Raw genomic sequence first — 12,928 nt, 5'->3', positions numbered from 1 at the left:
AAATGATGCGAAAATTTTTCATATCGATTTTGCAATAATAACAAACAAACGGGGAAAAATTAATGAAAAAGAGGAAAAAGAAAAATAATAATTTGAATTCAACGATGAAGATATCGCCGTGGGACGGATACTAATCGCGCCGCCTATAGAATTAATCAGAGCCCATAATCCGAACTGTAAATGAGAGAACGTTCGATCGTTGTTTCGTTAAAGGGAACGTGATTCGAACGTTGGACAGTTCGTTGTGCAACAACACGTCGCGTCGTTGCCTCGTTGTTTAATGGAAGGTTGGATCCGGTTGCAATAATAATGCCAACGGGTTCACTAACCTAACGATTCGTCTCCTAACTCGGCCAGGTAGACGCATTAAAGGTGAGCTAACACGGAATCGCGTCGCGACGTCCAACAGGAACTGCGTCTCGTTTCGAGAACAATAAAATCTCTATTTCGAGAACAATGAACAATAAACATATAAATTATCATGTGTTATTACCCGTTCGGAATGTATATTACTACGACCGGCGTGGAAATTAAAATAAAAAAGAATTTATTTCGTGTCAAAAATATCATTTTAACGGGCGTACACCGGATACGATTCAAGGATAAAAAAAAAAGCGAAACATTATATTTGCATATTTAAATATAATCGGTATAGGTTTTTCGTTCATCGATTCTTTCAAATATTTACGTATTAATTACAGAATCACGCGTAATTTTCACGCGATTCGAAACTTTCGAAAGGCCACACATTATGGAAAATGATCTTAATTCACGTAATCGCGTCTTTGCAACACGAGCCATCTTGATTAACTTCTTTTTCGAACTACTAACACTAGTAATAATGGCATCGAAGTTAAACAAAATTTCAAATCAATATATACTTTTTATTCCTAATGCTAAATATTTTGGAAAATCAAAATCGAAAGAAAATGCTCGTTCGTTTAAAGGGTTCAACATTCAATTAATTTACATTAAGAACGAAAGAAGAATAACTCGATAAAATTAAACCCAACGATATCGACCGCGTTCGAAACCACTACAGTTAATTCCGCGGAGGATCGACAAAGCAAGGGAGACAAAGAAGAAACGAAGGGGATTGGTCGGTTCGCGTTTATCATCCACGCGACGGTGACACTCCGCTTATGGTGGTAATGGCACCGTTTAGAGACGAGTTAAGTCATGGACAGTGGTTTCGAGAGAACCCCCTTTTCACAGAGGCCGGGAGAGTAAAATCATCGCTTAGGTTGGCACAGGATCGAGAGCACAGTGAAATTGTCGTGGCGCGTTCCCGCTCCCTCTCACTCTTTCTCTCTCTCGCCACCAGATTCGGCTTCAAGAGTGGATCCTGAAATATGCAACGGACTATCATAGTCGTATACCAGTTTCACCGAGCTCGAAAATCCCGTGACTCTCCTTCCCTCCAGCGTGTCGTCCCTTACCAGAGCACAGGGGCCGGCCGCCTACACCCTCGTCGTTGCCTTTCTCTCTATATTTTCGACTATATTCCCTCCCCTCCACGCCTCGTTCGCCTCGTTTCATAGCCATAGAGTGTAGGTAGGCAAACGCAGCGGGGAGGATTGTACAGTCAGCCCGCTTACGGATACGAGGCGTACAATGGAACGAGGGAGGGGGAAGGGAAAAAGTGGACGGCGGAAGATGATGTTAGGGTAAAGTGGCTGCGATACCGAATTCTGGCCGACGCAATATGCGCAATACCCAGTGTTCAACGAACGGCGTTGAATAGTTTGATCCTGGTATTTCGAGATCTGTTCGAGGATCGTCCGCCGTGCTCGCTCTATGGGAACGCTATGGATTTCGGGATTTTTCGGGAAAATTATTTCTCTCGAGAATGAAATCGGTTCTTGAGGATCTTTCTCACTTTTTATTCAGATTTTATTCCTTTTTTCCTCCCTTCTTCTTCCATCGTGATGCAATGTGACGTTTCTTCTCGAACGAAGAATCATCAGGGAGAGGGATATCTCGAAATGAAATTTTCCACTTATCTTCCGTGAAATCTTTAGTAACGGAATTCCGGGAGCCGAGATACGTGTTATGGGGAGGTCTAACTCGAGAAATCTGTTTTTCTTTAGCGGAGCTACGAGGACCGTGGCTCGGAACTCCCGGGTTTATTGCACGGCCGTGGGTAGCAGTGGGTCCCAAGAGTGCACGATAAAGTAGACTTGTTTTCGTGCTACACTTGTGCTCGCAGTACTGGTAGGCGGGTTTGAGATAGCTTCGCAAGATTTCGGCACGGTAGGCCATTAGTTATTACAGGACACGTAAAAACGAGTTTCGACGAAAAGGAAAATCGATAAACTTGATCCGAAAGATCTCGCGAATATTCCAATTCAATCTTCGTTACCACCTCGTAAACAAATATTTTACCCGCGGTAAAATCGTCCAAATTCCTTGATGAAAAGCGCACGGCGCCGTGCTCGAAGCCCGCTAACTTTCCACGAATATCAGTTTGCCATCACGGTAAACGGGCATCACGTGGATTAATTCGAAAACTGTATGGAAACGAGTATGGGAACGGGGCTATTGTCGACTCGCTGCACGCTTGGAACTCGTCCAACAACTCGGGCGTGCACACGCGCGGGCACAGCGATATCCCTCTATCAAAGCATCCCGATGGCATTAATTTCGGCATCGATTCGAGAGCAATGTTTAGAGGGGACGGGCGGAAGTTAATCTCACGGTCATCGACGAGCCGGACCTCCGAAACCCCGACGAATTTCACCGCATTGTCGACAAATTATCATTAATGATTGATAACGATCCTCGGCGTGAATTGCGAAATCGAGGAGAACGAGTCGATGATCGAGGATACGAGCGCGAAGATTCGGCTTGAAACAAACTCGAAACGTTTTGAAATTACTACACTGAATATTCTACGCGAGAATGAACAGTTTTGTAATCTTCCCTAAACTCGATATGAACGATCACTTTACACGTAACTCAACCGTTGAACTGTTTAGAAATCCAGAGACATATCCAGGGATATCCGATCGATCATCGATCTTGAAATCTCGCTCGAGGGATCGAGTAGAAGATTGGAGAATCTCTCGAAGCGTGGATCTTAATTGCGGGACGTGCGCGTGGTGTCTTCTTAAGGAGGAGCCGATAGAAGAAGAAGAAGAAAAAGAAGAAACAGAAACGGAAGCGCGGGGAGAAAAGAAAAAAAGAAAGAAAGAGAGAGGAAGTCGTCCTCCATCTCGTTAACGGGCGGCCATTAAAATTATATCGGGCCCCTCCTTTAATTCGATTATCCGACTCGCTTTGATACGTCCTCTCCGGCCGGCGGTAATGCGATAAAAATCCTTGCTCCGGCACTTCACCCTCGAAAGAACTATCCGGCTAATAAGATCGGGCACATTTGCAACGCTACCTCTACCTATCTACCTTTGTCCCCCAGCCCGCAGTCACGCTTGTAACATTATTGCGAACATTCTTGCGCGAGATGGAATCGTCTAATGGCACGATGGAACCGGGGAGACGAGACGAGACGAGACGAGACGAGATAGGACGGGAAGACGAAGCAAGCAACGAGAAGACGTCGAGAAGGATCGAGGAGGGAGAAAGGGAGGGAAGGAGAGGGGAAGACGCTTTAAACGTAAGCCACCCTCTCCCCAGGCAGGAGATAGGTGCCACTTAAGATGAGAAAACCGTCATTTCAAAGACTCACGCGAGATGCTTTCCCCCTTTCGAGATGCTAAAAATCCCGGGCGTACCGATTCCTGGGGGAGGGGCCCGATGATTCCGAAGGCAACCGCGTGGAAACCATCCGGGAGTGGGAGAGTTCGAGGGGGTCGTTTCGTTTTCACGAATTCAATTTTAAGTTTTGGATAATTCCGAGAAACGGGGTTAAAACGGAGGGGGCGTGTCCGTTGATGAATTTTTCGCTTGGAAAAGTGTATCCCCTGTAATGAAAGATACGAAATGTGTTAGTATCGAATTGAAAACGGTAAATTTTAATCGAATAGGATATTGATTGGATTGTTGCATACGAAACATGTTCGAAATTATGTGTATTACGATTAAAATTCTTTAATTGTTATCAACAAATCCTATATTTTCCAATTTTAAATTATTCGCGTCGAATTCTTTCAACGCGAACTTCTCGAAAAGCATTAAATTTCGTACGAGAGAAATATTGAAATTCAATGCTGAAAATCTAGTTCGTGATAATACACCTTTTATTTGATTAAATTCGAACATCAAGTTGAAACATTATTCAACGTTGCACGTTTAATAATTGTAAATTCTTTTTTAAATTCCGAATCCTTTTACGCAATTTCGTGTGAAATTGGCCGTTTCATATGCAACGAACACGTGGTAAAAACCGTCCATCTCGAAACGTGGTGGAAAATTTAATCCAGAAAAGTGGCAAGGGATCCAAAAGTAAAGACCGACGTCCATCAGCGATCGTTGATTGCTATCCCGTTTCTCCTTGAAAAATCGGTTCCGGATAAACATTTCTGTTCGTTGCGACCCGTTGGCTCGGAGAGAAATAAAAAAAAAAGAAGAAAAAAAGGAGAAAGAAAGAAAGAAAGAAAGAGATACGGCGAGAATCGAGCGGAAATAGAGCTCTTTGAACGTGGAGGAACGAAACAAAGCGGGCGATGTCATCCCGCCCGAGGTTTTTCCACGAAGCCGCGACGAAAATTCGAAATTCAGCGCTGTGTCGACGGCAGGGAAGCGTAATGCATCTGTTTGCGTTCTTTCGTTCCATTTTCGGTGCGGCGCGAATCCATTTTCCATGCGGAATCGCCAACGTTATGTCTCCAATAAATCACGCTGGAATGAAATCCGAAATTTACGAATCGCGTATCAAAATTCCATATATATATAGCGGCGCCGCGTTGGATCCGTTTTCGCGACGACACGCGTCGTTGCACGCGAAAAATTCCCGCGATTTTAATTTGCAAAGTGCCCTCGCTTTCCTTACATTGAACAATTAAAAAAAAAAAAATACCGTTGCGCGCAGAATCTTTTAGATGCTCGCTTGTTTAAGATACGTTTAAAACCTGATTCTATTTCAATCTTTTAAATTGCAACAATCAATCCGAAAAAGACTTTAAATTCCAGCGTGATCCTTCAGAGATCAATATCTAGAATCTCTATCTAGATATCACAAATATTAACAAGGAATATTTGATTGGATATTATCCCCAATCCAATATTACAAAATAATTTCTTCCTCTAATAATTTCACAAAAATTCATACCATCCCAAATCCTTTCCTCCTTTTAATCATCTTCTTATCCAACGAGCAAACATCAGACGCAGGGCTCTCTCTCCCCCGTAATCAAAGAGACACCGCCGCGCAAGCCTCTCCTCGCGGTTTTCACTCGCGTCGTCTGTCGAAAGAACTGTCGCATCTCCTCCTCGCGAGCCACGCGTGAAGTCTCGAGGATCTCTTGCCCTCCGGTGGAGGCAGAGGAGGGGAGGAGGAGGAGAGGAAACGAGGGAAAGCGAGGCATAAAATTGCATTTGCCTCGCAGCTGACGGGCGTCGCGGCGTACACCACCCCTTCTTCTGTTTGCTCGTTTGAAGGGCCGGCGACCCGTGCGGCTCTCCTCGTTCGTCCCTCCGCACCGGTGCCGATTTAATCAAGTCCAACCGCGGAAAAATATTATCCCGGCCGGACTCTCGATCCCCGAGTCGACGACGACGACATCAGCGACGAACGTGGACGACTTGGTTTCATAGCGAATTCGCCGCGCGTGCAAAAGGTAAGGGAGAGAGAGAGAGACACCGTAACGTGGCGAGAAAAGGTTTGTTTGGAAGGATGGATCGACGAAACGGGACGATACTTCCGGATTCGTTTCGAATTCACGCCATGCGTTACTTCTTCTGGTAAATATTTACAGGTAGATCGCGTAGGCGTACATCGTTCAACTTGCCCGCTCTAATTGAAACGGATTGGAATCGGTGAACGATCTGTTTGGGGAAATAGATTGTGATCTCCTTAAATAAGTTGGCGAGATTATTATGATCATCGTGTTTCAAACTTGCACGGGAAAAAATATTATTTTTCTTTTGGAATATCTATTGAACGTAACGCGACAATTTTTACGATTTGGCTTGAAATCGTGAACATCAAGTTAATGAAGTTTAATACGCGTATAAATCGCGTTGCACGATATTTTAGAGACGATTTAACCCGTCTCGAGTCTCGCGAGGCAGCCCAGCCAGTATGTTAATGGAAGCAAGCACGTCCGGATAATAGAATATAACACTCGATCGAAGAAGCCGCGAGTATCGCGCGAAGGATGAAAGTTATAGGTCTAAGATGGTATTGCTCCTCTCAGGATCGAAGCACCACTCAGAGAGAGTAGGTTCGATTGTCTCATGCATTGTACAGGCGGCAAGGGATCGGAAATGCCTCGAGAAATTGATATTGGCTCCTTCGTATAACTTGCACGAGCCCGCCGAATTGGGACAATTCTATTATCTTCGAGGCCGCGATGTTTCGAGTACAGTTTCCAAGATTTAAGACGGTTTAATTCGCGAATCGACGTCGAACGACTTCGAAAACTTCTCGGATATATCCTTGGCTCGTTTCGAATTCACGACCAATATATATATATAGAGAGAGAGAGAGGATTAAATCACCACAGAGACAGCAGCGTTCAATGATGTCGATTTCTTCGTTTTCGAACGGGACGCTTGTCGCCTTGTTAAAATTTTCCAGGTCGAAGACACCTTTTCGGTTTGGACACCGTTTCTCTCGATGACGAAGCCACGGGGCCAAACCCCTTTTCTTCATGGATGAACTCGTCAAGCGCGGGTTAACCACCAACGTGGCCTTTCAACCAAGATTCTTCGCTTTCTACCACTTTTCCTCGATCCTACACGAAATGTACCTTTCCCTGTGTACATGTAATCGCATCGCGAGATTTCCCTACGTGATTCTGAATTACCTTTAATTGGTGGAACGGCTTAATTGGCTCCAAGTTGTTGGATACGTCGAGCGTTTTTCTGACGAGAGATTGAAATCGGCGGAAATCGTTTCAAATTTCGCTTTCTTGCAAAATTAATTGAAATTACTATTTCAGTTAAGATGAATTTTTTCTTTTATCAAGAATAAAACTTACTTAAAAGAGAAAACGCTATTTCGCATTAGCCTTGCTGTATATACACAGGAAGTCAGGAAAGTCATCGACTCGCTCGTTTCAATTTTTCCTTCCTGTATCCTCCGTTGAATTTCAAGTTCCCCCTCTATAATAGGCATAATGAATCGGTGGGACGACAGCGAGAAACTCGACCGGCCGGAGAGGAGAATTCGCGACGAACGAAAGTAAGTCTGAAGGGTGAAAAATCTAGTAGTGACTAATGATTTCTCGCTTGACCTGGTTCCCAGTTTCCCCGCCACTTTGAACGGGGCACAACACGCGCGTTTTCTGTCCGGGCGCGTATTCGTTTCTCCACGTTTTTTAAGGCTGCAAGGCCGTAGGCAGAAAAGGGATGAATGCGAGGAAAAAAGGGGGATGATTATTTTTTTCTCCCCTCTTCTTCCCCTTCCTTTTTCTTCTCTCTCTCTTTCTCTCTCTTTTTCGCGCTGTTTTCACGACGTCAAACACCACGTAAATTCCACTCGTTTGTGCGGCGAACGAGTGACCGGTTAATTACAACGATGCCAAGGTCCGTCGAACAGTTGTTGGTAAATTGATAAAAGGGAAAAAGGAGGGAGAGATAGAGAGAGAAAAATTGGAGGGGTGAAATAGAATGGAGGCGCGTGAAGCTCGACGAAATTACTTGATACGAACGGCATCATGTGCTCTTCTCTCGCGGTGTACCGCGAGCAGTCGCCTCTCGAGAAAGAAACGCTTCAGAAAATAAAAAAATACCCATAGACTCCCAACAATAGCACACTCTGCTGCTCCACGAGTCTAGACTCGAAATAAAACTCCGAGTCCCAGTGTAAAATAACAGGCAGACACACACGTGCGTTTCTTTCCAGCCGTTCATTCGCTGCTTTTCGAGTTATATACCCATATACTATTGGCTTTTAAAATCGGGTAATTATCAGCTGATTGTGAGATGAGAAAAATGATTATACTCTATACCTCTTTCCAAAAGTATCTTGAAGATCAATTTTTCTAATTCTCCTTTTTTTCTTTCTAATACGATCCTTTTAGACGCGATTGATGTACAATTCTTCTTCGTAAGGATACGTATGAAAATTATATACAGGATAGGATCCTCGTATTCGTGATGGATTGGCTCCAAGATCTCCCGGGGATACCGCAGATAGAACCAAATCCTATTACATGTACGGTCTATATATATATATATATTAGATGCGTATACATGCTGTACACATACCTGATAATATTTTATTTATTACACGAGATTGCGCGTGAAGATCTAAATTAATGTGGTTTGGAATAATAATAATCTCCATTCGATAACGTATCCACGAATACACAAATTTTTCGTGGATATACGATGAAATCCTAAAGAAAATTCTATTAAAATTAAACGCGCAACAATTTTTCACACAAGTAAGTGTATTTCAATTTTTAGGGGATTAATAATGTAAAATTGAAAAAGGTACATTACGAAAAACCGATCGATCAAACGTAGTTGCTGCACAACTCTTTCTCGATACACGACCGCACAATCCTGATGAAGATTAAGTATCTCGAAGGCAGAGTAAGTAGAGTCGTACACGAGATACGATACGGGAGGGGGTGTAATGAACGTGTCCTGGCCGCGTCATTAATAATGTATGAGCACGTCAAGCTCACGCGAAGTTCACCTAAACTTCAAGACCTCCTAAATACCACCCCAAACATTCCTCCCTTGCCACGTATCACGTTTCAAACAATTCAAATCCTAATGTAAAAATCGATACTCGGAATATTCTCCTCTTGGCTTGCCCTTCAACATGATTGATTAAGACAATCCCCTAAGTCGGCAAGTCTCGATTTTTAAAGCAGGAAATCGAGCAGATTTCAAAACTTGTGGAAAGTCGACGACGAAGCGTTCGATCCAATGAAAATCACTACACTGAATATTCGCACGAACGTCTGCGACATATAATGCGTATTAATTCGCTCTTTGTTTTCCAACAAAACCCGATACGAAATGTCGAAACGAAAACAAAGCGATGGAAACACGTTCGCGCTGTGCGAGGCTTAAAATTTATTAAGCCGTGTTTATATACAAAGGAAGAAGGATCACGTCGCCGTGTTCTATCGAAATCAAAAAGTGTAAACAAGATATAATCGTGTTAATAAGATTGGTTGAAGAATATAATATTTTCTAGGTACAAGAAAGAAATTCAAAATTCAATATATAATTTCAACAAATAATTCTGTAAAATCCAATCCTTTAACGTACGAAACGGTGACAAAAATGAGAGACAGAAGATCTTCGAGATTCCGCTCGCGTTCTCGCTAGCCATTCGTCATAGCCATTGGCTCGGACCCAAATCCAACCTATAAGAAGGCACTTAAGTGCGAACACAAGGAATCAATTTGCACGTTGCCCACCGCTGCTTTTCCCTACCCTCTTCTATTTCTTCGCCACCCTCTCCTTCCTCGAGACGAAGAACGGAAAGAGAAGGCGGCTTTGGAAACGATTGGAAACGTCCAGAAGGATCTCTGGCGAACGTCTGTCCATCGAAACGATCTGCCGGATTATCGATCGATCGGTGAAAAAAAGGAAGGAGAAGAAGGGTGAAAAGGGAGAAGAGAATCGTATGCACTCGCGCGCTAGAGAATTTCTTTCCGCGAGAGAATTCCTTTTCCGCGAGTCACTCTCGACGCGTCTTTTTCCACGAGAAATTCCTCGAGAGAGAGAAAAAGAGAGAGAGCTTCTTCTTGTGGCGGGGATAGGTGATTTATGGACGAAAATCGTGGCTGGAACAGGCGCCGACGAGAATATTTCGCGCGAGAATTGATCGTTTGTCGGATTTTTATCCAATATTCGTTTCGTGTGCGTTTACGTGGTTCATTTATGGAAATTTGATAACGTTTTTATCTCGTTATCTTATTTTTCTGGAACAAAGTTTATTGGTCTTTTGGTCTTATGAATTTATCGTGGTCAATTTTTATTTAGAGACAAGAGAAATTTAACACGATGAGAAGAAGTCTTAGAAGAGTTGGAAGATCATCTTTACTATGTGCACGATTAATAAATAACAAGTGACGATTATATTATTTTTCGTTTTGCAACAATGATGAACAAGTAAACTTGAATAACTCGATAATCCAATTTCGACCGACATTTTTCCATATCAACTTTTCTGTTTATTTTTTGCACTCCAGATTCAACCCTCTGAATCTCATGAATACATTATACCTTCGTAATAACAAGTCAAAATTGAATACCTCGAATATTCTCTTTACCCCTCCAATTAAAAATATCCATATTTTTAATAAGTAAGCCTCGCAGACATTTCATCAAATTTTGTATTTCGTTCTGATCTCTTCCGTTAAAATGGAAAATCCAAAATCCTTCAATTCGACCAATTAACTGTTTCCTCTCCAATCCTTTCGAGATTTACTTTAAATTTCATCTCCACGCAATAGAGATACTGGCGATCACGATCACTGTATTACAGTTACGTTCATCAATCTCTACATCAAAGCGAGTGACAAGCGTGAATCAGTTTCGAGGAAGGTGGCGTTATGTTTCTCGAATGGAATATCAGTGGAAAGGCGCACAATGCCGCCTATCAACTATCATAGTGTCTCTCTGTCCTAGAAAACTCTATTATATCCGACGATAGCCCGAAGGCGCAATAAGAGAGGCGAGAGAATTTCTTTTTCCTTTTTTTTTCCCCTCCCCCTTTTTTTTATTCCCCACTCAACCGACTCGTTACTGGAAACGGTCGTATATTCGCCAAATTTCCGCCACGCTCGCCGATAACCAACCACGGAAGAATGAAAAAAACATTTGTCAACGGCGGGAAGGAAGCTCGTTTCATATTCGTTTGCCATCTATTTCCAAGGAATTTTTATTATACGAAATAATACGTATAAGCCAGGGCCGAATTAGCATTCGTTTGGATTATTTTTATCCTCGTTCGCGTCGAGTAACAACGATTCGCTGCGGCACGGATACGTGATATATAAGCGGAGCCAAGTTTTTTTTCTTTTTCTTTTTCTTCCTTCGACGTCTCTGTTGTTTAATCTCGATGTTGCACGTAATCTACAATAACGATTAAATTAGATTAAAAGTTTATGCTCGATTTTATGCGATAGATAAAGTATTATTATAGTATCATTTCGCTTAAAGACGTTAAAGTCAACCCTTGATGTTCTTCCTTTAAATGCAATAACTTTGGTACGACGTGGAACAGGAGATTTTAAATGTATATATATATTCAATATATATTCAAATTTTTAGCACCCTACTCCAACGTGAAAAATAATCTTGGATAATTACGTTCAACGAAAAAAAAAAAACTTTATGAAAATTATAAATTTTCCTATAAGAAGATGCCCGACCATCATTTCCCATTCCATTTGAAGGATTAAAAAAATCGTCAATGCCTCGAATTATCTAGAAAAAAAAAAAAAAACATACTTAATAAAATAAATTTGAAAACAGTCTCGAATCTCTTCAATTAAATCCCCCTTCGATCGAAACCAGAATCTAATAACAAAGTGAAATTTCTCTCGACAACTTAACTATCGAAAAAGAGGAGGATCTCCTCCCCCTTCTTCTCCCGTCTGAAAGCGAGCCGCTTTGAAATGGAAGCCGGAATCAAAGCGGGAACAGGATCTCGGGAGTTCCGTTTGTCTTGTCCCGCCTCTTCGAGTCACATCGATGTCGTATATCCGCAACACGTGGCCCGTGGAATCGAGGAAGAGGAGAAACTTGCACCACGAAGAAGTTCCTCGTCGGCCGGGATCGTATCAACTCTCCAGACTTCCTGCCCTTCTCGCTTCCAGAGGGATGAACATCCCCTCTCTCATCGATGCAGAAATCTCAACGATGGACCACCGACCGTATCTCGTGTACGTATACGAAGGAAACTAATTTTAAACGGAATATCTTGGACAATGGCTTGGTGGATTAAGATTTGGAAATTTCGTCGCGTCGACAAGTTGCGATATCTTTAAAAGTTAAGGAGTTATTGGAATTCGAGAGAGAGAGAGAGAGAGAGAGAGAGAGAGAGAGAGAGAGAGAGAGAGAGAGAGAGAGAGAGAGAGCGAATTAAAATTGGAAGAATTTTTATACTCGAGAAACATTTTAATTGATACAAATTGTCATATGGAATCCAAAAGAAAAGTTTTAAAAGTTTTTCTAATTGTAGTATATCTTCGAAGAAACATTTTTCCCTCTCTTTTCTCTAATATTTCACATTAACGCAATTAAAATATTACCTAGTGGGCAGCAAGAAGAAAAAGTGAATTAACGAAAATAGAATCGAAAAAAAGCGTGTAAAAATAACATCCTTTAAAATAACAATAATCTCTCTAATTAAATAATACCTTCGAGGAAATTTTCTTCTTCCTTTAAACATTCGACATTAAAATAACCATTATCTACACGTTGCGAGAAGGAAAAGAAATACGAACCAGAGAGTCCGGCATAAAAATACGAAATGGAAAAAAGAAAAGAAAAAACAAGGAAACGAGATATAGAAACAAACGGGGAACAAAGGAAAATTCCAAGCAAAATTGACAACGCGAAAAATCTTGGCGAAGGGAAAAAAAGTTCGAGGAGGAGGAGGAGAAGGAGGAGGAGGCGCGGGAACCGGAAGCGTTCGCCGTCGAAATTAGTTGTATTCAGGCTACGTTTTCAAAACTCTTTTCACGGATTTGATTCGTTCGTATAATTTATATAACGCTCCAGTTAACTTGGCAATCTCGCTACGAGTATATTTTAAATCGACCCCTTCCCCGGCCAAAGAGCCGAGATAACTATGTCTGTAGAGGCAAGTTATAATCCCGATCCGGGGTGA

At 42.2% G+C, this 12,928-nt stretch overlaps 1 protein-coding gene across 22 annotated transcripts in view; it reads right to left on the bottom strand.

Annotated features, from left to right (window-relative positions):
- Positions 1 to 12,928, bottom strand: part of LOC108003197 (dystrophin, isoforms A/C/F/G/H) — a 419,614-nt gene that overhangs the window by 200,580 nt on the left and 206,106 nt on the right. The window lies entirely within an intron of this gene.

The sequence above is a fragment of the Apis cerana genome, linkage group LG1 (assembly GCF_029169275.1).
Source record: "Apis cerana isolate GH-2021 linkage group LG1, AcerK_1.0, whole genome shotgun sequence".
Taxonomy (NCBI): Eukaryota; Metazoa; Arthropoda; class Insecta; order Hymenoptera; family Apidae; genus Apis; species Apis cerana.
Note: the sequence above shows the minus strand (reverse complement) of the source record. Positions and strands in the feature narration are given on the sequence as shown.